The 22620-nt window shown below is 39.8% G+C and overlaps 1 long non-coding RNA gene across 1 annotated transcript; it reads right to left on the bottom strand.

The window, feature by feature from the left end:
• Window positions 1-1962: 1962 nt before the first annotated feature.
• Window positions 1963-19344, bottom strand: LOC138851969 (uncharacterized). The gene is made up of 3 exons (XR_011391516.1): window positions 19222-19344; window positions 7985-8135; window positions 1963-3102 (listed from the first exon to the last, which is right to left on the bottom strand). It is a non-coding gene; the product is annotated as an uncharacterized lncRNA (long non-coding RNA).
• Window positions 19345-22620: the final 3276 nt, after the last annotated feature.

Raw genomic sequence — 22620 nt, forward strand, 5'->3', positions numbered from 1 at the left:
AGTTAAGTGATTCAGTAAGTCTCGAGTCATTCAGTAAGTCAGCCAAGTGATTCAGTAAGTCAGCCAAGTGATTCAGTAAGTCAGTCAAGTGATTCAGTAAGTCAGTCAAGTGATTCAGTAAGTCAGCCAAGTGATTCAGTAAGTCAGTCAAGTGATTCAATAAGCCAGTCAAGTGATTCCGTAAATCAAGTGATTCAGTAAGTCTCGAGTCATTCAGTAAATCAGCCAAGTGATTCAGTAAGTCAGTCAAGTGATTCAGTAAGTCAGTCAAGTCGTTCAGTAAGTCAGTCAAGTGATTCAGTAAGTCAGTCAAGTGATTCAGTAAGTCAGTCAAGTGATTCAGTAAGTCAGTCAAGTCATTCAGTAAGTCAGTCAAGTCATTCAGTAAGTCAGTCAAGTCATTCAGTAAGTCAGTCAAGTCCTTCAGTCAGTCAAGTGATTCAGTAAGTCAGTCTAGTCATTCAGTAAGTCAGTCAAGTCATTCAGTAAGTCAGTCAAGTCATTCAATAAGTCAGTCAAGTCATTAAGTTAGTCAAGTCATTCAATAAGTCAGTCAAGTGATTCAGTAAGTCAGTCAAGTCGTTCAGTAAGTCAGTGAAGCCATTCAGTAAGTCAGTCAAGTCATTCAGTAAGTCAGTCAAGTCGTTCAGTAAGTCAGTCAAGTCATTCAATAAGTCAGTCAAGTGATTCAGTCAGTCAAGTCATTCAGTAAGTCAGTCAAGTCGTTCAGTAAGTCAGTGAAGCCATTCAGTAAGTCAGTCAAGTTGTTCAGTAAGTCAGTGAAGCCATTCAATAAGTCAGTCAAGTCGTTCAGTCAGCCAAGTCCTTGTCAGTCAAGTGATTCAGTAAGTCAGTCAAGTCATTCAGCAAGTCAGTCAAGTCATTCAGTAAGACAGTCAAGTCCTTCAGTCAGTCAAGTGATTCAGAAAGTCAGTCAAGTCATTCAGCAAGTCAGTCAAGTGATTCAATCAGTCAAGTCATTCAGTAAGACAGTCAAGTCATTCAGTAAGTCAATCAAGTCATTCAGTAAGTCAGTCAAGTCATTCAGTAAGTTAGTCAAGTCATTCAGTAAGTCAGTCAAGTCATTCAGTAAGTCAGTCAAATCATTCAGTAAGGCATTTAGTAAGTCAGTCAAGTCATTCAGTAAGTCAATCAAGTCATTCAGTAAGTCAGTCAAGTCATTCAGTAAGTCAGTCAAGTCATTCAGTAAGTTAGTCAAGTCATTCAGTAAGTCAGTCAAGTCATTCAGTAAGTCAGTCAAATCATTCAATAAGGCATTTAGTAAGTCAGTCAAGTCATTCAGTAAGTCAATCAAGTCATTAAGTCAGTCAAGTCATTCAGTAAGGTATTTACTAAGTCAGTCAAGTCATTCAGTAAGGTATTTACTAAGTCAGTCATGTCATTCAGTAAGTCAATCAAGTCATTCAGTATGTCAGTAAAGTAATTCAGTAAGTCAATCAAGTCATTCAGTAAGTCAGTCAAGTCATTCAATAAGTCAGTCAATTCATTCAGTAAGTCAGTCAAGTTGTTCGGTAAGTCAGTCAAGTCATTCAGTAAGTCAGTCAAGTTGTTCAGTCAGTCAGTCATTCAGTCAGTCAGTCATTCAGTAAGTCAGCCAGTCACACAAACTTATGTTTACCTCTTTTTTCTGAGTACAAAGTAACACTTCATTATGGCCACAGGATGTCTTGTCTAATATCTTTGTTTCCTTCGTTAATTCTAAGCCTTAAATGCTTACACCTTTTCTTGCCACTTTCAGCAACACTGGTATGCCTACTGGATGTCATGATTGCTTGGCAGATACAAGATACAGCAATTAAAAGATCAAAACACAATTCACAATCACAAGCTTGTAGCAGAGAAGTTGGACTGGACACACATGAAGTACAAATGCTGGGATGGTGGGGTGGTGTTGGGGGGGGGGGGGGGGGGGGGGGGGGGCGGCCCCCCGGGGGGAGGTCTCCCCCGCTGATCCACTACAAGGCAGCCGCTTGAGGAAAAGGGAAGTTTTCTTTCCTTCCCACCAACTGAACCGTGTTAAATTTATCTTACGACATGTTACATAAAATCGTGCCGCATTCCTCAATCGTGCTATACCCAAATTGTGCCACATAAACTCGTGTTAAATGAAGGTCTACTGTATACTCCAGCATTTCTAAATCACTGCTGGGACCTGGCAAAAAAGGCAAAAATCATTTCTTATTTATAAACACATTTTTCTTATTTAAAAATCTGTAACAAAAAAAATTGGGGTGTTTTTCTCGGGGTTGGAATGGATTAATGGCATTTCAATTAATTTCAATAAGGAAAATTGATTTGACATACGAGCCAACTGAGTTACGAGCTGAGTCACGGAGCGAATTAAACTCATAAGTTAAGGTACCACTGTACAGCACTTTGGTTTTTTTTAGGGTTATCCAAGGAAATTTACACCATGAATAAAAACTGTATTTATGTGTACCTGTAAGACAGAGACAGCTAAAGGCAGGCAGGCAGGCAGGCAGGCAGCCTGCCTGCCGAACATGTTTTACACATTCCAGAATTGTTTCTCTTTACTTAGGGCATACGTTATAGGACATTCTGGCATGATGGCACTACCAGTGGTATCAAAATTGAAAGGATGTTGCATAAATGTTGCACGTGGGTTATTATCGAGTTTTTTTTATATTTCCTTGACCACTTGTGGCCACATCCATCTCAAAGCCACTAAACTCAGGATCAACATCACTTTCCACTTAAAAGGGGAGTGTTAATACCACATGGCATCAGTGAATCCATGGTGTTTGCCATGCTGTTTGCTCTAGCTGGCACTCAATTGATCTGGTGGTCCCACAAGGTCCTAAGTGGTCCCAAATTTTTTAATACTGCACACACCAAGAGTTAATAAAACCAAACTCTGCTGAGTTTTCACCCAGTCTTCCAACTTTCTCTATTCCCCAAATGTATTTTAGCAATGAACATAAAAAATTGAATACTTACTGATTTCATTGGAAGACGAAGATAGTCCGATCCCCATTTTACTCGAAGGGTAATCTCAGTATCTTCATCATCACAGATCAGAACTACATCATTATTTAAACTCAGGTTGAAGTTGTCTTCCATCTGTAGTAGAAGTCAAGCTGTTTAAGTTAAACATGAACAAACAACACCTTTTTAATGGCTTATCTAGGTTAGAACATGCACACAGTACCTTCTAAATGGCTTTCCCAAGCGAGGAGGAGGAGGAGGAGGAGGAGGAGGAGGAGGAGGAGGAGGAGGAGGAGGATGAGGATGATGAGGATGATGAGGATGATGATGATGAGGATGAGGATGATGAGGAGGATGATGATGAGGAGGAGGATGATGATGAGGAGGATGATGAGGAGGAGGATGAGGAGGAGGAGGATGAGGAGGAGGATGATGAGGAGGAGGATGATGAGGAGGAGGATGAGGAGGAGGAGGATGAGGAGGAGGATGATGATGATGAGGAGGATGATGAGGAGGATGATGAGGAGGATGATGAGGAGGAGGATGAGGAGGATGATGAGGAGGATGATGAGGAGGAGGATGAGGAGGAGGAGGAGGATGAGGAGGATGATGAGGAGGATGATGAGGAGGATGAGGAGGATGATGAGGAGGATGATGAGGAGGATGATGAGGAGGATGATGAGGAGGAGGATGAGGAGGATGATGAGGATGATGAGGAGGATGATGAGGAGGATGATGAGGATGATGAGGATGATGATGGAGGATGATGAGGATGATGATGATGATGATGATGATGATGATGATGATGATGATGATGATGATGAGGAGGAGGATGAGGAGGATGATGAGGATGATGAGGATGATGATGATGATGATGATGATGATGTTTATGGTGATGGTGATGATGGTCATGATGGTGGTGGTGATGTGGTAGTGATGGTGATGATGGTCATGATGGTGGTGGTGATGTGGTAGTGGTGGTGATGATGGTGGTGATGATGGTGGTGATGATGGTGGTGATGATGGAGGTGATGATGGAGGTGGTGATGGTGATGATGGTGATGATAATGATACAGGTTGACCATCACTAGTCCAGCATCATCGGGACCTGCAGGGGGCCGGATTAGTGACTTTGCCAGATTACAAAGTGGTTAGGTTAGAATACACTTAACAAAATGATGATATTTAAGCATCAGTGATTTCATCCACTGTCACCATATTTTTGGCCCATTCCATTACTGCAGTCTACCAAACTCATAGCTATTTTGCTAGTATTCCTTCTGTTTTGTTGACTGAGTACAAGAAACTGCCCATTTACCTATTTCAACTATCCAATAAAGTGGTCAGGAATCAGTAATTTGGCCAATTTCACACAAATTTCAAGAGTAGCCAATTTCAAAATAGGGCCCAGAATAAACAATGCAGACATTCCTGGCACTAAAATAACATTTTTTCTCTGTTTATTAGTCATGTCACCAGGCCCCTCTTATATTACACTTGCCTTCCATTTTGAATTTTTATTTACACAAAAAAATAGTTGATTTACTGTTATTCAGACTACTGCATAATTTGTATAAATAATATCAGCACATTCGTGAATGCATATTAGACCCACCAGTTGGCATGTATTGGATGCATGACGTGATTTGTTTACTCTTGAACATCAAAAATCGAACATTTCTGCTAGTTTGAGCTCAATTTCAAGTCTCAACCACTGCCTCAACCACTGCCTCTACCAATGCCTCTACCACTCCAGTCACACTCAATCTACAAGCACCAAACACAATGAATTATTGTGAAATGTTTGGAAGTGTGTGGAGACTAATGCTCACTCCAGCATAAACAAAGCCACACTGACTGATGATCCCTCAACCACTTCTTCCACCACTGCTTCAACCCTCGTATTTTTGTACAATTTCCTTCAATTCTATCATATTATTATTATTATTATTATTAGCAGTAGCAGAAATGTTTGATTCTTTGCCGTGTTCAAGAGTAAACATATGATGTCACCGTCCAATACCTGTCTGAATAGCCATTCCAATATTCAGTCATGAATGGGTTGACATTATTTATACTGTAGTTCAATAGCAAATAATGAACAAACAAAACACTCACCACACTGAGTGGTGAGAGGGCTGGCTGCCAGTTGTGGGGGTCGGAGGGAGGGTAGTAGGGACTCGCGGGTGGCGAGAAACTTAACTCTTTCAGGGTCCATGCCGTAGATCTACGGCTTTACGTTCAGGGTCCAAACCGTAGATCTACGCCATGAGCTCAGCTCACTCTGATAAGCTGTGAGTGGTAAATTTGGGCCTAGATATGAGAGAATACATCTATGTGGTATGTGTACACCACATAAAACAAATCCTGCAGTACACAGTGTATAATGAGAGAAAAAAAAACTGAGACCATGATTTTCGATTAAAACAGCGACTTTGCATAGTTTTTTCGTATGTTTTTTATAGCTGTATTTGTGATTTCTTGGTCTCATTTGATAGAATGGAAAACATATTACAGATATAGAGATGATTTTGATTGGTTTTAGCACTGGAAATGGCTTGAAACTGAGCTCAAAGTAGCAGAAATGTTAAATTTTTGCCTATGTTCAAGAGTAAACAAACGACCTCACACATCTAATACACGCCAGCTGGTGGGTCTAATATACATTCACAAATGTGGTGATGATATTTATACAATTATTACAATATTGCATAACAGTAAATCTTTTATTTTTTGGTTTGAATAAAAATTCATTATGTGAATAAAAAATCAAAATGGAATTCATTTGTAAAGCCTCAAAATATAACTAATGAACAGAGGAAATGTTAGTTTAGTGCCAGGAATACCTACATTGTTTATTCTGGAACCTATTTTGAAATTGGAATATTTTGAACTTTGTGTTAAATTGGTCAAATTACCAATTTCTGATCACTTTATTTTGTAGTTGAAACAGTTGACTTGGTGATTTCTTGTGCTCAATCGATAGAATAGAAGTAATAATAGTGAAATAGCTAAGAATTTGGTCAACTGGAATAATGTAATTGGCCTAAAATGGGAGTCAAAGTCGGCAAAATCGCCGTTTGTATACATGTATATCACTGACACATCAAAATTCACGAGAGCATAATTTTGTCAATTTTCTATAAAATTTTGTACTTTTTGTTTTATTACCTTCAGAAAAAGATTCTCTACCATTTCATAAGAAAAAATAACAGATTTTTTTTTTTTTTTAAATTCTTGGACCCTGGTGCGCACTTTGAAATTTGGCCTCTGGACCCTGAAAGGGTTAAATATGATTTGGCGGCTGGGAATTTGGCAGTTGGGAATTCGCGAATGTGTGAAGCCCATGAAAGTTGAAAACGTGAATGTTGAGGGAGACCTGTATATTTCTAGACAATAGTATGTGACTAAGGTAGGTGAAAATTATCACCTGTCACTGTGTTTGTGAACATTTGAGTACTATTTCAGTGCCTAATATTATTATCAGAACAAAGATTAGCTATGAATTCACAAGAACTACTACAAATTGTAATCATCAAAACAAAAAAATTAAATTAAGGTGACAAAAGGGGATAAAATTAAACAAAGGGGATAAAAGAGAGTGCAAAAATTATAGGGGAAGATGTCTGTTGAGTATACCTGGTAAAGTGTATGGTAGAGTTATTATTGAAAGAATTAAGAGTAAGATGGAGAGTCGGATAGCAGATGAACAAGGAGGCTTCAGGAAAGGTAGGGGGTGTGCAGACCAAATATTTACAGTGAAACATATAGGTGAACAGTATTTAGATAAGGGTAAAGAGGTTTTTGTGGCATTTATGGATTTGGAAAAGGCATTTGACAGGGTGGATAGGAGGGCAATGTGGCAGATGTTGCAGGTGTATGGTATAGGAGGTAGGTTACTGAAAGCAGTGAAGAGGTTTTATGAGGATAGTGAAGCTCAGGTTAGAGTGTGTAGGAGAGAGGGAGATTATTTCCCAGTAAAATTAGGTCTTAGACAAGGATGTGTGATGTCACAAAAAACTCATTTTTTTAAAAATAAATACATACAGAAAACAATGAGAAATAAATATAAAGAACTAATTTTAATGGATAAATGAACATTTAAATAAGTTTTACCTTTATTGAAGACTCTTGTTGGCATATGAGAGGAGGAAGTTTTTGTTTGGAGGCAGGACAATATAGTCCTTCAATATGACATTAATATCAACTCTACTGCTTATTTATCTATCACAATTCATCTAATATGACATAATAAAAAATATTAATAACATTGAAACACGACATATACTCTAGCATGAATAAAATACGTTATTACGTACGTCACGACTGGTGTTATGTTGTGTAGTTGTTGGGTGTATAAGGGCCACTGAGAGCATAAGCATAAGCGGCAAGAGAGGCAACAGTGTTTTCAGTCACCCTATATACCTCAAACAACAATGGAGGACTTAAGTTTCGTGTCGTCATTTTTCGATTGCTTAATTGCTTAACTTACTTGCTGCACTGTACATTGATTGTGAATGTTAACAGTCACAATCAATAAACAAGCACTAAACACAATGAATTTACTGTGAAATGTTTGGATGAGCACACAGGGTAATATTCACTCAAGGATAAACAAAGCTAGACTGGTTCACGACGCCTGCATGGGCAGGCGGACAGGTCTGGTATGCCAGCCAAAACAATAGCACAGGGTGAAACTCAGGACAAAATTTAGAAAAAAAAAAAAAAAAGCAGTCTAAACTCAAAGTGGCCGATACTCAAGGAGGCCGAAACTCAGGGTTCCCCTGTATTATTTCCTTTATAGTATAATAATAAGGTATTAAAAGGACCCCAATGGAAATGAGTCACTCTGTCTGACTTTTTTTGGGTTATCCCAGGTTCTCTACACATATGCTGCTATGTAGGATAATCTATGTAACTGTATTTGTGTATACCTGAATAAACTTACTAACAAATATGCAAAATCTAAGAATTTACTGAATATTTTTCCTAGAACTCAAAAATTTTGATAACTTACCTCCTCTTGCTTTTTCATCCTTTCCGATAAAGAATTTAAAAACTTAAGAGATTTGATAGTCTTTCGATTATGCTTTATTTTTTTCCTTTTAGATATCTTGACATCCAATAGTGACGGAGATGCGGGAGATTCTAGGCTCGGGTTCTCATCTCTGTCAAATGTTAAAAAAAATTATATTACAGTTGTCCATTCAGTTAAGATGGGATGGAATTACAATACAGTGGACCCCCGCATACCGTTGGCATCACATAACGATTAATCCGCATACCGCTTGCTTTAATTGCAAAAATTTTGCCTCGCATACCGCTTAAAAACCCGCTCACCGATTTTCGTCCGAGACGCGTCCAATGTGCGCCCTCAGCCAGCCTCACATGTGCCGCCAGTGGCATTGTTTACCAGCCAGCCTCCGCGGTAACATCCAAGCATACAATCGGAATATTTCGTATTATTACAGTGTTTTCGGTGCTTTTTCTGGAAAATAAGTGACCATGGGCCCCAAGAAAGCTTCTAGTGCCAACCCTACAGCAATAAGGGTGAGAATTACAATAGAGATGAAGAAAAAGATCATTGATAAGTATGAAAGTGGAGTGCGTGTCTCCGAGCTGGCCAGGTTGTATAATAAACCCCAATCAACCATCGCTACTATTGGTGGTACAGCTGCTGCTGCTGCTGCACTGTCAGCTGCTGCTGCTGCTGTAGCATCGTCTGCTGCTGCTGTAGCATCATCTGCTGCTGCTGTAGCACTGTCAGCTGCTGCTGCTGCTGTAGGATCGTCTGCTGCTGCTGCTGCTGTAGCATCGTCTGCTGCTGCTGTAACATTGTCTGTTGCTGCTGTAGCATCGTCTGCTGCTGCTGTAGCATCATCTGCTGCTGCTGCTGCTGTAGCATCGTCTGCTGCTGCTGTAACATCGTCTGTTGCTGCTGTAGCATCGTCTGCTGCTGCTGTAGCATCGTCTGCTGCTGCTGTAGCATCGTCTGCTGCTGCTGTAGCATCGTCTGCTGCTGCTGTAGCATCATCTGCTGCTGCTGCTGCTGCTGTAGCATTGTCTGCTGCTGCTGTAACATCGTCTGTTGCTGCTGTAGCATCGTCTGCTGCTGCTGTAGCATCGTCTGTTGCTGCTGTACCACCGTCAGCTGCTGCTGCTGCTGTAGCACCGTTGTTGGTGTGGCTTATTGAGAATACCAAGAAACAATTAACCCCAGAGGATTTGCCACCCAGGATAACCCAAAAAAGTCAGTGTCATCGAAGACTGTCTAACTTATTTCCATTGGGGTCCTTAATCTTGTCTCCCAGGATGCAACCCACACAAGTCGACTAACACCCAGGTGAACAGGGAAAAATGCCTGGAACTAGTGCTCATATTGGTGAATTTAAAGCCAGCAAAGGTTGGTTTGAGAGATTTAAGAATCGTAGTGGCATACACAGTGTGATAAGGCCTGTTCTGGAAGAAAATGCCAAACAGGACCTACAGTACTCAGGAGGAAAAGGCACTCCCAGGACACAGTGTCTCATCAGTCATTGCTGCATCTTCAATAAAGGTAAGTGTCATTTATTCTTCATTTAGTAGACTAGTACATGCACAATATATACTGTGCATGTACTACTCTACTATTGTGCATGTATCCTTCTCTTTGTGTGTAGGAAAATGTATATTTCATGTGGTAAAATTTTTTTTTTTCATACTTTTGGGTGTCTTGCACAGATTAATTTGATTTCCATTATTTCTTATGGGGAAAATTCATTCGCATACCGATTATTTCGCATACCAATGAGCCCTCTTGCACGGATTAAAATCGTTATGCGGGGGTCCACTGTAATTTTGAGTTACAATTTACTCTCATAAAAAAATTTAGCTTCGAGTTGTGGTGAAAAATTTGAGATATGACACATCTTTAAGTCTTTAAGTAGTCTTTATGATACATTTTTAAGTCTTTAAGTACAGTGGACCCCCGGTTTACGATCAGCTCCCAATGCGACCAATTATGTAAGTGCGATTGTATGTGTATGTTTGGGGGTCTGAAATGGACTAATCTAATTCACAATATTTCTTATGGGAACAAATTCGGTCAGTACTGGCACCTGAACATACTTCTGGAATGAAATAATATCGTAAACCGGGGGTCCACTGTATTAGGGTAAGTCTGCTTGAAATGCCCCATCATGATAGTGGTTTTCTTTGTACCAATCAAATTATGATACATCAACACACACTGTAACCTTTGCAAAGATATAAACTTGTTTCGTTTTGTTTTTTATGTACGATGGTTGGTGGGTGCAAGTCATCTGGGTCATGACCCAGGCAGCAGCAACAACAGCTGCTCCTATATCTTTGCCATCCCCTGGGCCAATCCAAGCTCCAGTGATGGCCTAATTGCAAGTACTGCTGCAACATACAAGAAACTTAAAGTGACAAGAAAACTGATGGTGACGACAATGAAATGGACCAAATATGACCAAAAGAAGTCGACCGGCATTCAAATACCAGACCTGCTACCAGACGTACAACCAGACAAGCAACGTTTTCCACTACACTGAAGTAACTGACTTCCATATCAACTGCACCAGTGTTCAATGGGAAGACAATATAGGACAAAACCTAACAACAAAACTCCAAGGAAACTGACAGGTCTGTAGCAATGGTTTTCACCTTCAGTGCCAAATGAGAGAAGGAAGTGAACATTAACCCTTCGACTGTCGTGACCCCAAATCCTAAAGTCTCTCTCTGTGTCGCAAAATTTTCGCAAAAAAAAAAAAAAAAAAAAAAAAAAAAAAAAATTATTTTTTCTTATGAAATGATAGAGAATATTTTCCCGATGTTAATGATACCAAAAGTACGAAATTTATTGGAAAACTTATGGAATTATGCTCTCACAAAGTTAGCGATCTCAGCTACGTTCACGCATTGGCGATTTCGCCAACTTTGAGCCCTATTTTCAGCAAATTCCATTGTTCCAGTCGACCAAACTCATACCTATTTCTTTAGAACTCCATTCGTTCTATTGACTGAGTACAAGAAACCGCCCATTTACAGATTTCAACTACCCAATAAAGTGGTCAGAAATTGGCAATTTGAGCAATTTCATGCAAATTAAAAAAGATGCCATTTTCAAAATACTAGTGTCCAGAATGAACACTGCAGATAATCCTGGCACTAAAATAACATTTTCTCTGCTCATCAGTCATGTCTCCTGGCCCTCTTATATTACTCTTGCTTTCTATTTTGAATTTTTATTCACACAAAAAATAGTAGATTTACTGTTATGCAGACTACTGCATTATTGTAATAATTATATAAATAATGTCAACCCATTTGTGACTGCATATTAGAATGGCTAATTGGACACTTATTGGACAATGACCTCATTTGTTTACTCTTGAACATTGGCAAAACCCGAACATTTCCACTTTGAGCTGAATTTCAAGGTCCTTTTCATTACGAAACCAATCAAAATCATCTTCTGTTTCTGTAATGTCTTCCATTCTATCAAATGAGACCAAGAAAATAAGAATACAACCATAAATACTATACGAAAATACACCTCAAATTCGGCATTTTAATCCAAAAACACAGTCGAAGTTTTTTTTTTCTCATTATGCACTACGTGCTGCAGGATTTTTTTATACTGTGCACACTGACCACACAGACCCATTCTCTCACATGTGGGCTTACCAGCTTTCTCCCACTTGATTTGAAGCCGCTAGAATTTTGAAGTATAAATAAATGAAAAACAGTGGCTTGTAAGATGTATATATACAACTGAAACAGTCAAAGGGTTAAACATGACTGACTGGCATTCAAACACCAGCTGGTACCACATTCTTCTTGTACATGGAGGGAGGGGTGTTCACGCTCGTTGTGCTCCCGGTTTTTCTGGTGTTTTCACGGTCGCTCTTACGTGCTAGAACTTTAATTTGTGTCATCAATCCTATACGATACATCCCTCTAGCGCCTGGAACCAATCTTGGGCGGAAAACATTATATACTGAGTAAAAAAAGGAGAATTAGTGTGCACTTCCTAGCAGAGTTTACTGCCAGAGGGGAATCATAGGCCTGTCCCGTGTGGAAAAATAATAATATTGAACTTTGTGTCAGAGGAAAGAAAGTCTCCCTGAAAGCATTGAGTATACATAGTGTATAGTGTATACTACAGTGGCTCCCTAGTATATTGATGATAAAGGCTAAAGTGTCATTTGAAAACAGGTGAATTTGTAAATGAAGTGATAAGCCTATAGAGGCAGGTGCCAGAAGTCGCCAGAAACTTACCACAGGTCAGCTGTTTTTAATAATCTTCCTGGCCTGCTAGTGTACTCGCATATAATCTAGTGATACCAGTGAATAGCAGAATACAGTGTTGTAGTAGCAACTAACCAGTATTATAATGGTACTTAGTGAAGTGGAGTGACTTTCATTAGTTTCTTTTTCTTGAAATACCAGACGTTACTGTGAATTTCATATAACCTGTAGTTACCAGCGGTCGCAATATACACAACGAGAAGCAATTATTACTACAGAAAAAGCGCCCTTCCTCCAAAATTTGCACCAGTCAACTATAGTGATAATATAGCATTTATTGTGGTGGAGACGGAAAAAAAAAAAAATAGAGAAGCTAGATACAGCGATTGATAAACAAAGGTGGAGGCTCGACCGTTCGTCATTGTAGGAGTGCCAGCAGTCACCGGCTCTTCAACACGCAAGTTATACTTTTGTATCAATCAAATCACATATTACTCGGGTAGATAATTTCCAGTAGATCCTTCATGTGTTAGCTCAAATCACCGACCAGTATGGTTTAAATAAGTGACCCACTGATCAGATCAGATAGACTGGTCCGAACCCTTGACTGGTCCGAACCCTTGACTGGTCCGAACCCTTGACTGGTCCGAACCCTGGACTGGTTTCAAACGGTTTCGTTGTGCACCACCTAGCAGGTTATTAATAGAATATTCAAGAGGTTGCTAGTAGAATTGCAGTAAATAAACCATTCAAATCATTATGAAGCTGTGTGTAGTCTGTGGTCAGTCAAACAAACAGGCTTCCACATGCATAAATTGTCATTTCTGTGGAAATTGGTGTCACGCCCCTTGTGCAGATATCCAAGAACTAGCTACAAGCAGTATTAAAACAGGGAAGTGTTTTTGGGTATGCCCAAATGAGATAAATCTGTGGACTAAAATCACAAGGGTATTAAAAGAGGTCAACATCAAAGCTGCTTTCATAGAAAACCTGGAAGCTTTCTACAACAGATGGGAACATAAAAAGTCCGGGCTGAATGGTACTGCCCTTGATACTGGCCATGTAGTCAGAAACTGTAAGGCTGGAGATGATGTCCTGGTAGTCAGTAAATGGGGGGCTGATAGTGCTGTCCTGGGAGACAGTAATGGGGAAGCTGGAGGTGCTGTCCTGGGAGACAGTAATGGTGAAGCTGGAGGTGCTGTCCTGGGAGACAGTAATGGTGAAGCTGGAGATGCTGTCCTGGGAGACAGTAATGGGGAAGCTGGAGATGCTGTCCTGGGAGACAGTAATGGTGAAGCTGGAGATTTTGTCCAGGTAGTCGGGAATTATACGCAGGAAGGAATACATATGAATGACCGCATAGGGGACAGGAGCCATAGTAGGGAAACAAGTGTAGTCAAAGATAAGATAAAACCAATATTGCAAACTAGAAATACCGCAGGAAATAGCAAACAAGAGGACTCCACTAGCAATAGTGAGGATATATTACCAAAAACAAATGGTGGGAGCTCCATTGTTGGTGCTAGGGAGGATAGAAGTAAGACAGGGAAACATGCACCAACAGGGAATACAGTCACAGAAACCCAAGGCAAACGGAAACCAAGCCTGTGCACATACTATGCACTCGGTATCTGCTGGCATGGGAAATCTGGAAAAACAGATGGGACGTGCAACTATGACCACCCTAGGAAATGCCATGCCCATATGACAACAGGAAAATGCAAACTCCCTTCCTGTAAGCTTTTTCACCCTGAACTGTGTACCTCTTCAGTACAGGAAAGACTGTGCTATAACTTAAATTGCCAGGCATACCATCTAAAGGGGACAAAAAGATACAAAACATCCAGGCCATGGGAAAACCTGGGTAGCCACAGCCACTCAAGAGGGAGAGGTTTTTTAGTGTCAGGAAGGAAAAAAAACTGGCAGGAAATGGCAGAAATCGTACACCAAATCCAGTCATTCCTGGAGTGGAACCACAGTCGATGGCCTCCACTCCAAACCAACAGATACAGATACTAATCCCGGAAAAAAAATCCCCCCCCAGTACCAACAATACCACCAGTCCGATAACATTCTTCTTTGCAAATATACAGGGTCTAAAGCCAGCAACAAACAACAAAATACCTTTCATCCGTGGACTGCTTGCAGAGGCAAAGGCAATGTTCGCGGCTTTCACTGAGACCCACATAAAGGATCACTTAGACAACGAAATATGGATCCCAGGTTACAACCTATACAGATGTGACAGAGTGAACAGGCAAAAGGGGGGGGTTGGCCTGTACATTGCAGAGTCACTTGTTTGCACAGAACTGCTAAATGCCTCAAATGATGTAGTGGAAGTTTTAGCAGTAAAGGTCGAGAACCAAAACCTAGTCATTGTGATAGTCTACAAGCCTCCGGATGCAACATCCCAGCAATTCCAGGAACAGCTGTTAAAAATTGACCACTGTCTGGAAAACCTTCCAGCTCCTGCACCCAACATCTTGCTCCTGGGGGATTTCAACTTAAGGCACCTAAAATGGAGGAATATAGCAAATAATATTGTTGCAGTAATAACACCAGGAGGCAGCTCTGATGAAAACTCACACTCACGCGAGCTTTTAAATCTCTGCACAAAATTCAATTTAAACCAGCAAATAATAGAGCCTACTAGACTGGAGAATACACTAGACCTCATCTTCACTAACAATGATGATCTGATAAGAAATATCACCATATCAAAAACAATATACTCAGATCACAACATAATTGAGGTTCAGTCATGTATGCGCGGAGCCCCAGACCGACATAATGAGATTAGTCACGAGGGAGCATTCACCAAATTCAACTTCAATAACAAAAACATAAAGTGGGACCAAGTAAACCAAGTCCTAACCGATATAAGCTGGGAAGATATACTAAGCAACACAGACCCCAACTTATGCCTAGAACAGATTAACTCGGTAGCACTCGATGTATGCACAAGGCTTATTCCTCTAAGAAAAAGGAGGAGTAGATGTAAAACAGAAAGAGACAGGCGCTCCCTTTACAGGCGACGGAAAAGAATAACAGAGCGGCTAAAAGAGGTCAATATATCTGAAATGCGTAGGGAGACACTGGTCAGAGAAATAGCAAGCATCGAACTTAAGCTAAAAGAATCCTTTAGGAGTCAGGAATCGCGGGAAGAACTAAAAGCCATAAATGAAATCGAAAGAAACCCAAAGTATTTCTTCTCCTATGCCAAATCAAAATCGAGAACAACGTCCAGTATTGGGCCCCTACTTAAACAAGATGGGTCCTACACAGATGACAACAAGGAAATGAGTGAGCTACTCAAGTCCCAATATGACTCAGTTTTTAGCAAGCCGCTAACCAGACTGAGAGTCGAAGATCAAAATGAATTTTTTATGAGAGAGCCACAAAATTTGATTAACACAAGCCTATCCGATGTTATCCTGACGCCAAATGACTTCGAACAGGCGATAAATGACATGCCCATGCACTCTGCCCCAGGGCCAGACTCATGGAACTCTGTGTTCATCAAGAACTGCAAGAAGCCCCTATCACGAGCCTTTTCCATCCTATGGAGAGGGAGCATGGACACGGGGGTCGTCCCACAGTTACTAAAAACAACAGACATAGCCCCACTCCACAAAGGGGGCAGTAAAGCAACAGCAAAGAACTACAGACCAATAGCACTAACATCCCATATCATAAAAATCTTTGAAAGGGTCCTAAGAAGCAAGATCACCACGCATCTAGAAACCCATCAGTTACACAACCCAGGGCAACATGGGTTTAGAACAGGTCGCTCCTGTCTGTCTCAACTATTGGACCACTACGACAAGGTCCTAAATGCACTAGAAGACAAAAAGAATGCAGATGTAATATATACAGACTTTGCAAAAGCCTTCGACAAGTGTGACCATGGCGTAATAGCGCACAAAATGCGTGCTAAAGGAATAACAGGAAAAGTCGGTCGATGGATCTATAATTTCCTCACTAACAGAACACAGAGAGTAGTCGTCAACAGAGTAAAGTCCGAGGCAGCTACGGTGAAAAGCTCTGTTCCACAAGGCACAGTATCTGACATAGACAAGGATGTCAGCCACAGCACCGTGTCTTCCTTTGCAGATGACACCCGAATCTGCATGACAGTGTCTTCCATTGCAGACACTGCAAAGCTCCAGGCAGACATCAACCAAATCTTTCAGTGGGCTGCAGAAAACAATATGAAGTTCAACGATGAGAAATTTCAATTACTCAGATATGGTAAACATGAGGAAATTAAATCTTCATCAGAGTACAAAACAAATTCTGGCCACAAAATAGAGCGAAACACCAACGTCAAAGACCTGGGAGTGATCATGTCGGAGGATCTCACCTTCAAGGACCATAACATTGAATCAATCGCATCTGCTAGAAAAATGACAGGATGGATAATGAGAACCTTCAAAACTAGGGAGGCCAAGCCCATGATGACACTCTTCAGGTCACTTGTTCTATCTAGGCTGGAATATTGCTGCACACTAACAGCACCTTTCAAGGCAGGTGAAATTGCCGACCTAGAAAATGTACAGAGAACTTTCACGGCGCGCATAACGGAGATAAAACACCTCAATTATTGGGAGCGCTTGAGGTTCCTAAACCTGTATTCCCTGGAACGCAGGAGGGAGAGATACATGATTATATACACCTGGAAAATCCTAGAGGGACTAGTACCGAACTTGCACACGAAAATCACCCACTACGAAAGCAAAAGACTTGGCAGACGATGCACCATCCCCCCAATGAAAAGCAGGGGTGTCACTAGCACGTTAAGAGACCATACAATAAGTGTCAGGGGCCCGAGACTGTTCAACTGCCTCCCAGCACACATAAGGGGGATTACCAACAGACCCCTGGCAGTCTTCAAGCTGGCACTGGACAAGCACCTAAAGTCAGTTCCGGATCAGCCGGGCTGTGGCTCGTATGTTGGTTTGCGTGCAGCCAGCAGCAACAGCCTGGTTGATCAGGCTCTGATCCACCAGGAGGCCTGGTCTCAGACCGGGCCGCGGGGGCGTTGACCCCCGGAACTCTCTCCAGGTAAACATGTACAACTAGCAAAGCAACATTCTCAACTACACTGACAGTAGCTGACCATCATATAAACTGCACCAGTGTTAATGGGATGGAAACACAGGAGACATTGCCAAATCTACAAAACAAACTACAACAAAACTGTCAGGTTGTAGCAGCAGTTCTTCCTTTCGCCAAATCGTGGGAAGGAAGTGAACAGTTAAACAGCCAAGGATGTTTTTTCAGTAGCTGACCTCCATATCAACTGACCAGTGTACATTGGGAGGTATAGAAGAAAACGCTAAATCTAACGACAAAACTCCAAGGAATCTGTCGGGTTGTAGCGGCTGCTTTTTTCCCTCAGTGCTTTTAAAAATGGCTGAAACGTCACCTCTACAGTCAGGACCAGTCAACAAAACGACGCAGCCCCACTAAATGGGATGAAGGAGGCTTTGGATGGATAATGACATTGATTAAAACTTTTTTATCCTGCTAGGATGGAGATGAGTTAGAAGTGTGATAGGTGAAGCCAGACTGTGATGTAAGGGGCTAAGTTAGGGGTGAAGGGAGTTTGTGAAGTAAGGGGATAAGTGAAGAGTGAAGGGAGTTTGTGAAGCAAGATAACAGGAAATCTACTAGTAATCAGTGGTGATTGCAAGAGTAGCTACTAGGACACTAGGCCATTGCTAGACAACTGATAGCGATCAGTGGTTTCTTTTTTTTTTTTTTTTAAAGGAAGGAAATTTTTTGTTGTGAAGTGATAAAGAGAGTGAAGAGTGAATATGGCTGACAATAGAGGGGTACAGACTACCATAATTATACAGTGGAACCTCTACTTGCGAGCGTGTCCACGTGCGAGTTTTTCCAAATACGAGCAGTCGATGGGTCGATTTTTTACTTCCATACGCGAGCAAAATTTCCACAAGCGAGCAGACCTTAAGGCAGGTTCCTTGACACTGGTGAGGGGCCCTTGCTCTTGATCTCGGGAATTGTATCTCATTTGTTTGTTGGACTATCTTATTGAAACTTGGGCAATGTATGATGAAAAGATGCTTCTTAATGTACACCAAAAAATGAAAGAAATCTAAGCATAAATAATGGAGTTTACTTCTCAGCAATTAGCCACCCCTTAGCAGTAATTTCAAAAGGTTTTTATGGTTGTATTCTCATTTTTTTTGGTCTCATTTGATAGAATGGAAGATATATTACAGAAATAGATATGATTTTGATTGCTTTCATGACGAAAAGTGCCTTGAAATTGAGCTCAACCTAAGAGAAACGGTCCATTGCTTGGCTGTTTCAGAGTAAACAAATCACGTCACTGTCCATTCCAATATGCAGTCGTGAATGGGTTGACATATTTATAAAATTATTGCAATAAGGAATAACAGTAAATCTTATATTTTTGTGAGAAAAAAATTACAAATAATTTATATAATAATAATAATAATAATAATAATAATAATAATAATATGTATAATAATAATATGAATAATAATATGAATAATAACAATATGTATAACAATAATAATAATAGTATAATACAATAATAATTATAATAATAATAATATGTATAATAATAACACAGTACTCAAAATAGCAAGGGTCACCCCGATCCACAAAGGAGGAGACCAAACAGAGTTGAATAACTATAGGCCAATATCCAACTTACACCCTCTCTCAAAAATCTTCGAAAAATTAATTCATAAACGAATCCACTCCTACCTTATCTCCCAAAACATACTCAACCCCTGCCAATTTGGATTCAGGCCTAATAAAAATACTAATGATGCTATTATACACATGCTAGAACATATATACACTGCAATAGAGAAAAAAGAAGTCCCACTGGGGATCTTCATTGACTTACGTAAAGCTTTTGATACAGTTGACCATGACTTGCTCCACGTAAAATTGTCACACTATGGTATAAGAGGGCACTCCCTCAACTACCTCAAGTCATACCTCAGCAACAGAAGCCAATATGTGTACGCAAATGGGGCAAACTCTTCTGCACAACCAATTACAGTTGGTGTCCCACAGGGAAGTGTCCTTGGCCCTCTTCTCTTTCTCCTATACATAAATGACCTACCAAATGCTTCTCAATTACTCAAACCCACACTATTTGCTGATGACACAACATACGTCTTCTCCCACCCGAGCCCAGTCACGCTAGCCAATACTGTAAATACCGAATTACAGAAAATATCTACCTGGATGAGTACTAACAAACTTACACTAAACATTGACAAAACCTACTTCATTCAGTTTGGTAACAGAGCTACAGATGTCCCTCTTAACATAATGATAAACGGATCACCTATCACAAAGCTAACAGAGGGAAAATTCTTAGGAATCCACCTTGATAATAGACTCAAATTTCATACACATATACAACAAATTTCTAAGAAAATTTCCAAGACTGTAGGCATACTATCGAAGATACGGTACTATGCTCCACAGTCAGCCCTCCTGGCCCTATATCACTCTCTTATTTACCCCTATCTCACCTATGGAATTTGTGCATGGGGCTCAACAACAAGTAACCATCTCAGACCACTAATTACCCAACAAAAGGCTGCAGTTAGAATGATAACAAATTCTCACTACAGGCAGCACACTCCACCAATATTCAATACACTCAACCTACTCACCATACAAAACATCCATACTTATTACTGCACCTATTACATACATAGAACACTCAACTCTGATATTAACCCTCCCCTCAAACATCTCCTTGCCAACCTCAACAGAACACATGACCATAACACAAGGCACAGATCACTCTTTGATATTCCTCGTGTCCATCTCACGCTATGCAAAAACTCAATGCACATAAAAGGCCCTAAAATCTGGAATTCATTACCTGTAAATATAAAAGAAACACTACCTGTTTATAAATTCAAGTCTCTTCTCAAAGATCACTTACTCACCCAAAACCAAATAAATACTGAATAACTGAACCTTATAAATTGTATATCTTAAATGTTTCTCACAATTATATCACATAAATGTTAAACCTAAAACCCAATCTAACTTTATTTTTTTTTAAATACACTACCTAACAGAATACTCCATTCTACTGAATTTACAACAATGCATGCAACCATATGACCTGTCTTTGTATACTCACTTGTGCTTTATAGTAATCAGTTTACATTAATGTTTTTCACTGATTTCATCATTGCTTAGTTAATCTTAAGTTAATTTTAAGCCAGCCCGTAATGCTATGCATAGTATAAGTGGCTTTGGCATGCTGCTCTTATCTGTATTTTTTTGTACCTCTGTAAGTGTGCTCAAATTATAAATAAATAAATAAATAAATAAATAAATAGTAATTATAATAATAGATGGCTTCAAAAGGCTGCCACTAGATGGCAGTGTTTACCACAACAAAGAGAGAGCGGTTGTGGCCGCCTCCACCTGTTACATTTTGACATAGTTTATGCATTCTAAAGTATATATCGTGTTTCTATGTTATTTATATTGTCTGTTATGTCATATTAGATGAACTATGATATATAAATAAGCCGCATAGATGACATTAGCGAAATTATTCATGAAGTATTTTGCCCGGTCTCCAGACAAACTCTCGTCCACCGCCGACACCGCCCATACCACTACATGAATGACATATTTTATTCATCTTAGAGTATATATCATGTTTCTATGTTATTCATATTGTTTGTTATGTCATACTAGATGAACTGTGATAGATAAGTCATAAAGATGATATTAGCAAAATTATTCATGAAGTATTTTGCCCGGTGTCCAGACAAACTCTCCTCCACCGCCGACACCGCCCATACCACTACATGAATGACATATTTTATTCATCTTAGAGTATATATCAGGTTTCTATGTTATTATATCATATTAGATGAAGTGAGATAGATAAATAAGCCGCAGAGTTGATATTAGCAAAATTATTGAAGTACAGAATTCCACTGGAACGGATTAATTGCATTTCAATTAATTTAACCCTTTGAGGGTTGACAGGCCCTCTCTGAGACTCGTTCTCAGGGTCGGCAAAATTTAAACAAAAATTATTTTTTCTTATGAAAAGGTAGAGAATCTTTTCCTGATCATAATGACACCAAAAGTATGAAATTTGATGGAAAACTTACGGAATTATGCTCTCGAGAAGTTAGCGATCTCGGCGATGTTTACGCATCACGATTTTGCCCACTTTGAGCCCCATTTTCAGCCAATTTCACTGTACTAGTCAACAAAAAACATGAATATTTCGCTAGAACTCCATTTTTTCTATCGAATGAGTGCAAGAAACCATCCATTTACCAATTTCAACTATCCAGTACAGTGGTTAGAATTTAGCAATTTTGCCAATTTCACACAAATTTCAAAAGATGCTAATTTCCAAATAGGGTCCAGAATAAACAAGAAAGACATTCCTGGCACTAAAATGACATTTCCTCTGTTCATTAGTCACATCTCAAGGCCCCTCTTACATTCTTTTGCTTTCCACTTTGAATTTTTATTCTCACAAAAAATAGAAGATTTACTGTTATGCAGACTACTGCATTAGTGTAAACAATGGTATAAATAATATTGGCACACTTGCGAAAGAATATTAGACTCATCAGATGACGTGTATTGGACGCTTGGCATGATTTGTTTACTTTTGAACTTTGGTAAAAATCGAACATTTCTGCTACTTTGAGCTCAATTTCAAGGTAATTTTCACTGTAAAACCAGTCAAAATCATCTCAATTTCTGTAATATGTCTTCCATTCTATAAAATGAGACCAAGAAAACTAGAAAACAACAATAAATACCCTACGAAAATACAGTGCAAAGTCACTGTTTTATTCCAAAAAAACGGTCAGTTTTTTTTTTCTCATTATTCACTGTGTGCTGCAGGATTTTTTTTTATACTGTGCATACTGACCACATAGACTCATTCTTTCATATGTAGGCCTACCAGCTTTCTCCCACTAGATTTGAGGATGCTAGAATTTAGGCGTACTAGTATGTCAAAAACCCTGGGTTGTAAGCCGTACTAGTACGGCCGAAACCCCCAAAATGTTAAATGAGGAAAATTGACTCTGCAAATGAGCAAATCCAGTTGCGAACAAGGTCATGCAACGGATTAAACTCACAAGTAGAGGTTCCACTGTATTTATCTTTATCCTGCAATTGTCTGAATAAGAAAATCAGTCATGGGGACTGGAAAAGGTGAATCGGGTAATAGCACCCTGGACAGTGAAACCCCAACAGGTGCTATCCTACCAGAAACATAAATGTCACTATCGCCACAAAGTATGGCAACACTGCATACCCAAATAAAAAACAATGGCGCACAGCTCTTACAGTGGTGCTATAAAGTGGCGATATCCAAAC

Source organism: Cherax quadricarinatus, unplaced genomic scaffold (genome assembly GCF_038502225.1).
Source record: "Cherax quadricarinatus isolate ZL_2023a unplaced genomic scaffold, ASM3850222v1 Contig3092, whole genome shotgun sequence".
NCBI classification, from domain to species: domain Eukaryota; kingdom Metazoa; phylum Arthropoda; class Malacostraca; order Decapoda; family Parastacidae; genus Cherax; species Cherax quadricarinatus.